Source organism: Pipra filicauda, unplaced genomic scaffold, assembly GCF_003945595.2.
Source record: "Pipra filicauda isolate LSUMZ 115617 unplaced genomic scaffold, ASM394559v2 scaffold106_size2291244_pilon, whole genome shotgun sequence".
NCBI lineage: Eukaryota > Metazoa > Chordata > Aves > Passeriformes > Pipridae > Pipra > Pipra filicauda.
This window is the reverse complement of record NW_024103507.1, coordinates 1,365,472-1,376,534: the sequence shown is the minus strand read 5'-3', so window position 1 is coordinate 1,376,534 and position 11,063 is coordinate 1,365,472.

The following is an 11,063-nucleotide window of genomic DNA, read 5'->3' as shown; positions in this document are numbered from 1 at the left end:
AGAGGTTGGTTATGGTGCTGTGGTCATTCTGTTCCATTCCTTTTTTAATTAAATTGTTTCATTAAGAGATTCCCACTTTCTCCTGTCCTTCAACAAAGCAGTTGCTTGTTTGCTTCTGTATAAATGGGATCATTTCACTAATGTGGTTCTTTGCACAGTCCTATTAACAGAACCATAACAGCAAAAAAGTGCAGGCTGAGAATAGGTATAAGCAGGTAGGGCTGGGGAGTTCTTATAACTGGGAATTTCTTATATTAGCTCTATTGTCTGAGAGGATGTTGCATGCAAAACTTCCTTGTTTTTTTATATTCTTGGCGGCTGAGATAGTCATGAAAGTGAACTTTGGCTCTGGATGTGTCTGAACTTTGTGAAAAGTTGGACTGAAATCTGTATTTCCAGCAAGTTTAACTGGAGTGTTGCTTTGAATGCTAGGAGTCTTGCTCTGTTAGTAGATTCAAGTTGTTTCCTTGGTGTCTGTTCTGTTTAGATCACCGAAGGTTGAAATTTCAAAACCAAATTGCAATTGACTTACAGTTTGGATTGAAATTCCATAAACAATTTGGGATAAGAGGTCAGAGTCACCAAAACTATATTTTCACAGACTAGTTGAGCTGATCCAAATGCTGTGGCTGAGCAATGGTCACACACATATCAGTCTCCTGCTGCCTGGCCTGCGGATGTAGTCCTGCTCCTTCACGTGCACTGGCTCTGGCATATACCTGACCCTGCAATAAGTCCCCACTTTAGGGACTAAGCAGTGAGTTTGCTCTCCTAAACTGTTTGCTCTCCTAGAGAGGTCAGCTTTTTGTAAATTTAGGTTTCTAAATTACTCATTGAAGAGTTGCATGAGTGATGCCAAAGCCAATGTGAGTCTTCCAGAAAGGCATCCAGGCTTGACTGTGAGACATCACCAAACAGAAAACCATCTTCTCTTTGACTATGTCTTCTGGTAGTCAGTAGCCTTACCTGAAGAATTGTGTCCTATTTCCAGATTCCCCTGTCCATCCGGACTCATGGCCATTGATTTGCACTGTGATGATGTCAGAACACACTCTGAATAAAGCTATCCTACCTTTTATTAAAAGAACACTGTGAATAGGGACACAATTTTTATCTCTGTGTTTTATCTCTGTGTTCAGTATTCACGAGAATCATAATTTATTCAAGGTTCATAGACAATGTTAATATTGGAGAAGATACTGAAAATCACCACAAAATTTGTTTGAGGGTTGGATAAAATGTTTTCCAGTGGCAAACTTCAGAAATAAAATCTACTTAGTTTATCAAACAAAAAGACGTATAACGAGTAAGTTTCTTCACGAAGAGATAATTCTAAGAAGGTGTTTAATCTAGCGGAGAGAAGTGTACCAAGAATCAGTGGCTGAAAGCCAAAGCCAAGCAAATACAACCTGGAAAAGAAAGATTTGTTGGTTTGGGCTTTTTGTTTGTTTGTTTGTTTTTTATCACTGAAAGTAATTCATTAGTGGTGTGTGGGGAAACTCCCAAGAGAACGGTGGATTTTCTTTTCTGGATGTCTTCAAATCAAGATTGAACAACTTTTTGAGGAAATACTTTTACCAACTCCAGTTAATGAGTGCAGTACAAGGGTAACAGGGAAATTTACTGCTCTGAAATGTACAGCAGGTCAGAGTAGATGATCTAACCATCCCTTCTGGCCTTAACTTCCATGCATCTAGGAATTATCCTAGATTTGTTGGCATGTAGTAGTATTTAAAAAGCAAGTCTTTGAAGAAAAAAACTATTTGTGATCTGCCTAGGGAAAATAATCTTCTGGTTCACGCAAAGGAAAACCAGATTGATCTGTATTAATGGTGTCTGGCAGAACATTTTCTTATTTGCTTGCCAAAGTCTTGGTGAGGGTTTTATTGCCAACTGTAGGAAGTGATATGGGTTGATATAAAATATACAAACAACTCAGTAACCTTCTCGTGAGAGTGAAGTATATACAATGAACATAATTTCTTTATTTTTGTTCCCTTCAGACAATTCAGGAATTTGGCTCTTCCCAAAGTGTAGCAATCATGCCTAAGCATTTTATAGACTTCTAGTGAGAAACTGCCAAGCCTTAGAGACTAGACAAGGGCAGAGGTTGACTATTAATCTTCACCACTGTCATTTCAACTACATCTGAGCTCCCTCTTCTGATGTTTAGATTTCTTTTTAACCCCTTAGAGGGACTGTAAAATAACCCCACCAGGTATACTCCCTGGAGCAGGTACTGCAAATATCAGAGTGCTATGGAGAGTAACACCTGAATAGCAACACCCTTGCCTGTAGGTCCATATCCCATCATTTCAAGCAGGGATGTATGTGATCTTTTCTCCCTTTTCTAAATACTTGCCTTTTAAAAAAAACTAAACAAACCTACAACATTTTTCTGCCACTATCTTCTGTGCAAAGCCTTTCAGAGTAAGTATTTCAAATACAATTATACTAGGAATAAAAGTCCCCAGGCATTTCAGTCACCTCTTCCTAATTTACTGTAGCTGGATAGCTTTCTAGGATGCTCTCCAGAACAGACACTGATTTTAAAGCTTGCACGATGTTTAAGGGAATCAGTTCTTTATTATCATCAGAGGTACGCACTCTTCTTTAATCACATCACAACTCCTATTGTAGTTTATGTCTAAGCTGTCATCATCAGAGGGCAACATTTTATGCTTTTTTAAATACATAGACACATATGAAAAAATATTTCCTATCTTTTTGGCTGCCAGGAGCTTAAGAGCATTCTTGTACTCCTTCCCCCCCCCCCCCCCCCCAAGTTTTTGGCAATATTTATATCTTTGGTTAATTTTTTCTTTTTTTAACATATAAAGATTGTCTTCATAGTCACACATTTCTTCGGATATCTCCACCCACAGCCACATTTCAGAATCCCCTCTCAATCTCTTCAGTGTACCTGAAGTTTCACCTTTGACAGACCTTTTTTGGCAAGAAAAGAACTCCATGATAGCTAGTAGTTCAGCTTTAGCCAGAGAACATAAAAAGGAAGTCTACAGTCAATTATCAGCATTTTTACTTGACTTTCCATGATGTTGCAGTTCCTACTTTATGCTTAGAAGCTTTAGTCAAACTTTTTTTGGTCCAGGTAGTAGGTTTTCTAGCATGGTAGAAATTCACCACCCAGAAAGTATTCATTTTACTCATTAGATCTTGGATATGTCTGTCGCACTCCAAAGTATGCTTCCCTTAGGGAGGACAAAGGGAGAAGAAATCCCACAGCAGAGTTGATTGTCGTGTTTTAGGATGCATCTTCTAAAAAATACAATGATGATGGACTGGGCCGTGTGGTGATGGCTTCACTTCTCCTAGTACAATCAGATATTAAAATCCCACTTGACCCCTTGGTTAGCAATGAAGACCTTATGCAAAAGCAGCAAGTTATTTGTCCCTTTCCTCAAGGCTTTTCCTACCAGACTACAGTCCTCTGGCCACCTCATCTTCTCTCAGCAGATTTGCTTGATAATACCTGCTTCCTAATATGGGTACCAGCAAAAGACATTAACTAGTGACAGAACAGCAAAAACCACATGGGGAAATGTTAAAAAAAAGATGAAGAACAACCTATTAAGGAACAGTCCATTCAACGGAAAGGATGATTTTAGAAGTTTATTGGTGCACATTGGATTGAGTTTGACATATGCTGACTGTTCACAGAGCACCAACAGGCAATTTGTGCATATTTTCAGAAAAAACTAAGCATTAAATTATTGTTGCTATTAGACTGATAAAAGGTTTCAATTATTTCTCTTTTCCACCTATAAATACAAAATTAATTTTAGAGTGGGATACATACAAAAGGAAAGACTGCGGGAAAGAAGGCGGCTCCCCGTAATAGCTTGGCATGTGGAAATCTAATCTTTCATTGTTAAGTAACTAATGTATGATGCTGCAGGCTCCAGAGGGTGAGGCTGACATAAAATATCTGTCTTAGTTGGTACCATAGAGTCATTCCAAACAGTATAAATTTCCATCCTCATCCTCTTTTTCTCACTTTCAGTCTGATGATAAATTTCACCCCAAACTAGAATGTTTCTCCATTTGAAGCCAAAACTAGTATGTTAACGGGAAAAAATTTTCATTTCAAAATTTCATTTTCAAATAAAAAATAATTCCTACCAAAATCTGCAATGATGTCTATTCAAGTGCAGTATCTGTTAATGACAGCTATGCTGTGAGATTATACACTGTATATCCATAAGGATTGGTGACTCGTATTTTGTGTTTGTCTTGGACACATCAGTCTTGTCTTCCTCACGACCCTTCATATCTGCAGTGTAGGTCCACTGGGCACAAAGAGGTAGAAGATGAAGTTCAGACAAGACTTATACAGGCTCACCACTCTAGCAGTGTGTTTTCTAACCCCAAGGTTAGCAGGGTTAGATAGTGCTGAAAACAATGGCTTAATTGAAAACAATTCCGTAATCTGTAAAGCAGCTTCTTTGAATGCTCTCACTACTAAAGACTCAAAACTCTGAGTGTAGACACTGATTTTCCTCCACCTATTTGCTTTGCAGATGGTATATTCAAGCATTGGCACAACCTCTTTATGCCTTTCCCTCTATACATTTTTTATTCTTGAGTGTAGACATAAATATATTATTATGTAGTCCTTTCTGTGGTAACAACACCGATCATTGTGCTGTGTGCTTGAGTGTACTATACCAATTACAGTGGCAGAAAAGGTTATGAATAGATGTTACTTGAAGGTAGCTACTGTTCTGAGAGGAGAAGATAGTTGTGATTAGTTGCTCTCGTTTCTACGTGTGAAATGTGTTCTCATTTCTATCTGCGACCCTGAAAAGAAACTAATACCAAAGCCTGTCTCCTTTGATGATGGAAGCAAATATCTGAGAGCCTACCATGTTTATTCTCTTTCCAGATCATCAGACCAATGATATGAGAAAAAAAATCAAAATATTCTCACATGGTGGATGGTGCTTTATGGAACAGAGAATCAGAGAAATGTGATGGATGATTTGGTAGGCTCCTGAGGGACTCATAAACTAGGTGAAAATAAAAATTAAAAAGCTGTAACATCTAGAAGATTTGAGCTAAACTAAAAAAAATTAAATTATCTATTAAACCAAAACCAAAATGAACGAACAAAACAAACAAAACCAACCAAACAAACAAAAACAACCCCCTCCAAAAAAACCCCAAGAGAATGTTTTTTGATAGAGTATCTTTTAAAAAATTCCTGCATATGAGATCCAAATATGACATCCAGATGGGAGTTTCAAGTTCTTCTAGGTTATGTTGACTGTTTATGAGCAGGTACATGTTTAGAAAAAACTCATTGTGAAAAATGGCAATAATCCTTGTGTAAACTAGCTGTAGGAGAGTATTCATTATGTTGAATACTCAAGTCTAGCATTACCAAAACAAAGCTGCTGTTGTGATACCAGCTAACAGGACACAACATGATCCTGCAGTGATAAGGCAGATAGAATTTACAGTGTTTAGCATGATGGGCTACTCTTTCTAATGTGAGAATGAACACAATGCGTACTTGTCTACGTAGTTATTGAGCAACTGATGATTGAAGTTCAGACCTGGAGACAATGTTCAAAGTATTGGTAAGGAAATACACACAAATGGCCTATTTAATATCCATACAATATCCTGTCCTTTTTTCCAGATTGTCACAGATTTCTGCTGGCATCTAAGCCTGCAGTGCTCAAATGAGTATCAGCTGTAGGCTCTCTTACAGATCTATCAGATGTAAACTAGGTATAAGAATAGACATAGAAGGGATTCACATGAATTTCTTCCAGGTTAATGGATGCATTAGTAATCACCTAGATTCCATCTGGGGTTCTGAGCCCTGACTTGGGAAATGCAGATCTAAGCCTTGAAATGCCTTGCTGATTGAGGCCTCAGGAAAACTGCATTCATTATCAGCTGGAACCATATGCAGGGATTTGCTTTGTTCTTGAGTCAGGGAGGAGGAGATAGATGGGGGCAAAACGAATAGCTCTTCTGTGACTCAGTATGAGAGGAAAAGGCAATAATAAACAAGATTTCAAGAGCACATAACAACCAGTACGTTCAAATACAGAAAATGCATCCCGAATTTTTTCCTAGGACGAATTGCAAGGTAAATCTCTGGGAGAGGCTTGAAATTTATTCCAAATGAGATATGAGATGGCTGCAGAAGAGATTACAGGATCACAGCTTTTACATCAGCCCCTTAGTTCATGGGCTCCCAAGGACAGTTGCTAGAGTCACAGGGAGAGTACGTCATGATGATGTCCAGGGCATTGCTCAGGAGAAATAGAAGGCAGGGGTGTGACTGAGCAATCATGCCCATCTCCCATCATATCCATTGCCCAGAGTGAAAAGTTTAAGAGCTGCTTCTTGCATCTTCCCTTCCCAATACACATTCTTTCAGCACCAAATGTGCATTCCTCCACCTACTCACAGCTTTCCAAGTTTACTCATACGACCAAATACTCCTAAGGTTGGGGAGCAAATGAAATTCTTCCTTCAATTTCACTGACCTCAGGCTCCCTGACTATGGCAGGCCCACGCCTTACTTTATGATCCTATTAAAAAGGTTGCCAACAAACTCCCCAAGGAAGACCCAACAAGGGTGCAGGAGCCACATATCTCTCTCAGAGAGCAATATAAACACAGACTGTGTAGTAGACTTCAGATTCCTTAAAAAAACAATTTAGACAATGTGATTTAAGGCATTTAGGAACATAGATTGAAACTTATAAAGCCTTTGCTCTACAGCTGAACCCAGCCTCTGTCTTCCCAGGAACCCTAAGATTTTTGTCAGTTGTCTGGCTAAATTCTACCTTCCCAAGATGGGCATAAAACTTTCCTTCCACACTAAGATTTTGTAAGAATAAAATGTGCTGATGATCAGAAGGCACTCAGATGAAGTGATACAGACCCTAAAAAGAGAACATAAACACAAAATATAGTCCCAGATTACACTTCTGCCAACATTTTTATTTCAGATTTGAATTCCACACCATTTGCAGTGCTCCTGTGTAAAAGCTTAGCTTCTATTAAGGCACTGTGTATGAGCAGTCATGAGCCAGTATGTCCTATCTAATCCTTTTTCCTCTTTTCTTACCTTCCCTTTTGCCTCTACCAGGGCTACAGGGGTTTTAGGCTTGAAGAATAGTGCTGGCCTCAGGTTAAGTAAGCTTTGTTCTCCCCTTTCTGCTGACATTTTGTGTGACCTCAGGAAAATCATTTAACCCATTTGTTTCCCATGCACAAAAAGAGAGCGAGGATGTTTTCTTTGTCCCATCTGCCAGTAGGATACAGCAAGCTCTCCCAGCTGCTCCTGACTACATTTGCAGACAGTGAACCTTGTCTGCAACTTATCCGAAGCCGTTGAACACCACCATAGCCATAATACAGAAGAGGAGCAGCTAACAGATGGCAGCAGTAATGCCAGGCCCCAAGCCATTCCAAGGAGATCCCCCGGCTTTGAGGTTACAAGGAGAAAGGTGGTGCTTTCCACCCACCTTAATCCTACTTCCATATGGCTTTGGGGAAGGGTTGCAAAGAAAGAGGAAGGCAGCTGACAGATAACCGAAATAACAGGAGCCAAATCAGGAAGCACTGGACATTTGCACCTTTGGAAGTTTTCCTAAAGTCTTTTTTTAATCTGTACGGATTGCAGGCTTGCTCTGCTCCTGGCTGATCTTCTCCCCAGCTTCACAGAGGACTTCATCCTCTCCCTGCCTCCTCCCAGCCTTCCCCCCACTGCTCTTCTGTTCCTCTGGAGTATCCTCCTCCCTGACAAGCTGCCCTTTTCTCACCCCCTGAGAAGGGGAATGCTTGTGTGGCTGTTTCTGCTTCTGCTGCTATACTCTCTTCCCCATTCCTGTATTTGTCTTGTCTACTTGTAAACCTTGGGCTCAGGGGGAGCTACCTACTGCTCAGCATTTGACTAGCACCCTGACAAACCTTACTTCATTCACCCTGTTACTTTAATAAACATGATCATTATTAATATTTGCAACAATGAAAGGGGACTAGCACAGAGGATGGCAGATCTTCCATGGGGCTGTTGGACCTGGTTACAAAACAATTTTCAGAAAAGGGAATCTATACAATTTTCATGTATTCTTTGTTATCAATTATCACTAAAATTAGTCAGAAAACAAAGTGCTTCAGGTACTAACCTTGTGAAAGCCGCTTGAAAGAGAAAAATATGTATCTACCTAATATCATTAGTAGAGTTAATAAAATCACAGTGCAACCAGCAAGTGTAGCCATCAATGAGATTTTCAATAACTTCTTTAGAAACCAGAGCTGATTTGATTTTCTGTTTCAGGAATAGTCAAATATAGTGATGATTTAAGTACTGCTACACTTTAACTTTCACATTTTCTCCTAATCCTACACATCTGCTGCTTTGGTGGTTAAGATCTAGTAAATACCAAACCGTGACTTCATTAATGAAGTGTAAGAGTAACTTAAAATGTGTACTGATTTTCCCAAGGATGCCTTTCAGAAATCTCATCTACAGCTGACATATGTAAACACATATGCTGAGTAAAGCAGAATTAAATCCAGAGGTTGAGTTTCTCTTATCTCTGTTTAACTGCAGCAAGTTTGTGAAACTTGTAAAGGTTTTTGAAAGATGAGTTGATTAGTGAGCCAGTGCACAGATACATGTGTGTACAGATGTACTTGCATTGTATACAGACTTAGGTTTTGAAATAAAATATTTAAGGAGAAAAACATTGTGTTTGGAAGACTTCCTCCACATCTAATTGAACCCACAGTCTATCATCAGTTACTAAAAATAAAGTTAAGAAATACTGGTCTGAATGCTTTTCTTGATTTATATTTTGTTACCTTTTTTGAAGACTCTGATAGCTGCTCAATAACAACTGTGAGGGTGCAGAAATTTGTACAACATATCTGCAGACCTGGAGATGAATTTTACCCAAGGAAACAAATTACGTTTCAAAGTATTTTTATATAAAGAGATTCCAAGTAACTCAAACCAAAAAGAAAATAAATATAGACATAAAAAGAAAACCACCACATTTTCTTCATTCCCTCATAAAACTTGTTGATATTTCTGTGGGACCCCCCATGAAGTTTTGAGGAAAAGAAACAAGCATAATTATTTGCCCCCAGACCTCATCTTGAGGCATCAGAAGGGAACCAACTCGCTACACTATGATACATCCAAAGATGCAGCTTGTGAAAAGCCCACTTTTTGCTCTGAGGCTCAGGGATCTTGTGCTCTGCTAATCATTTACTTGACAACCCACGGGCACAGAGCCGTACACCCTGGAAATGGGATGGAGATCCCCTGGCCAGGGTTTCAAAACAGCATTGTGAGAAACATCTTGGGAAGCACCTAATCCCTCATGATGTGCACTTCCCACAGAGCGAGTATAATGTCCTGTCTCAAGCACTTCTCCGATCCTAGCAATTGCTGGAAAACACAGCTTTGTGTCACCAGTCTGCACCAAAACAAATTGTGTTTCCTGCCTTGTCTTGGCAGAAAAAGATAATAGGAGCCCACAGACTGGAGAAAGGCCTGGTCAGATTCCACCTCTTTCCGCCCTTTTCTTAGCTGGGCGGCTAGATGCAATGTGTATCTCTGATGACAAACAGGTAGATAACACCATCAATTCTCAGTCTCATGTTCTGTGGTGCCAAAACTTCCCCTGTGAAACCTTTCAGACAGACTGGCTTCTTCTAATCTTACACAATGCTTTTTCAAGATACAAATATCTGCCTTGAAGCACAACCTTACACTACAGAACAGAGAAAACTTCCTTTCCTGGGACCATGAGCAGCAGGGTGAGGGGCAGGATAGCTGTGCTTGCTGATGACAGTACCAGAGGACAAATTACAGCTTGCTGACACTGCTGCAGAGCTGAGCATCTGGGACATGAGTGCCCTGCCTGTATGCTCCACTGGCCAAGTCCAAACCCACCTCAGTTCCTGGGTCTTTCTTCACCCCCAGTAGCAATGGTCCTCTTTCTCCTCAAGTGCCAAGAAAAGGTGGAGTTTCTGTGTGTATAAGGTCACTTTTGGACCTTTAGGTCCCAGAAAGTGGGTGGGGGAAGAGTAGGAGAAGAAAAAGGAGTTGTGCTGGAAATGGAGTCCTGCACCCTGAAGGAAGGACAGCAGGAATCACCCTATGCCCTGCCCTCTATAAAGAGGTTATAAATGAAGTGCAAGGTAGGAGAGGTGAGATATGAAAGCCTTTCAAAGACTGGTCTCTGCTCTATCTGGGGATTGATGAGCTCATAAAGAAAGAAAATGTCATTATCTGAATCTTCCAAGAAACCCACTTGACACTTTGTTCAAAGAGTTTGATATCACTATAATATGCATGTATAGCTTTTGACATTTTTAATATCAATATCATTGAAGATCTAAATTGTACTTTCCATAAAGAACAAACCTTGCAGTCCGAATGCTCTCAACCTGTCTGCTTAAGCCAGGCACAGCTCCATTTTGAACCTTCCTGGATGTGAGTTTCTCTTTGTCACCACCACAGAAGTGGCAGCCTGGAGAAGAACTGCATTACAGTTTGCTGCAAATGTGCAGTGAAGGGAAGACGTTCTCAAAAAAGCTTGACGCTACCTGTTTTCTCTGGACATTGAATGTGCAACTGCACATCCAGCAATAATTGTGTCTTTCCCACCTTTCTTTTGGCTTGAATTTTTCTTGCCCTTACTAGTGTGGAGGTGCTTCACATGTGCTGCTCACAGTTTTCCAGATCACTCACGGCTGCATCAAAAATGCTATCACATTTACAAACTTCATAATTCTTAAGAACACAAAAAGTTTCTGTGATTATGTTTCACATAATTCAGATTTAAAGAAAAACATTTCCATATTTTTTAGTAATATGAATGCAACATTAAGCTCATAAGCATTTAAATTAGTCAGTTGCTTTATTAGTTGATTTCAGAAATTTTTCTTTGTACATGAATGAAAAATCTAAATGAAATTGATTCTGAAAGAAATAGTGCTGAATACAGCCATATAAAAAGCAATCTAAAAATCCTAACAGAGATAAAGAAAAAGAAATT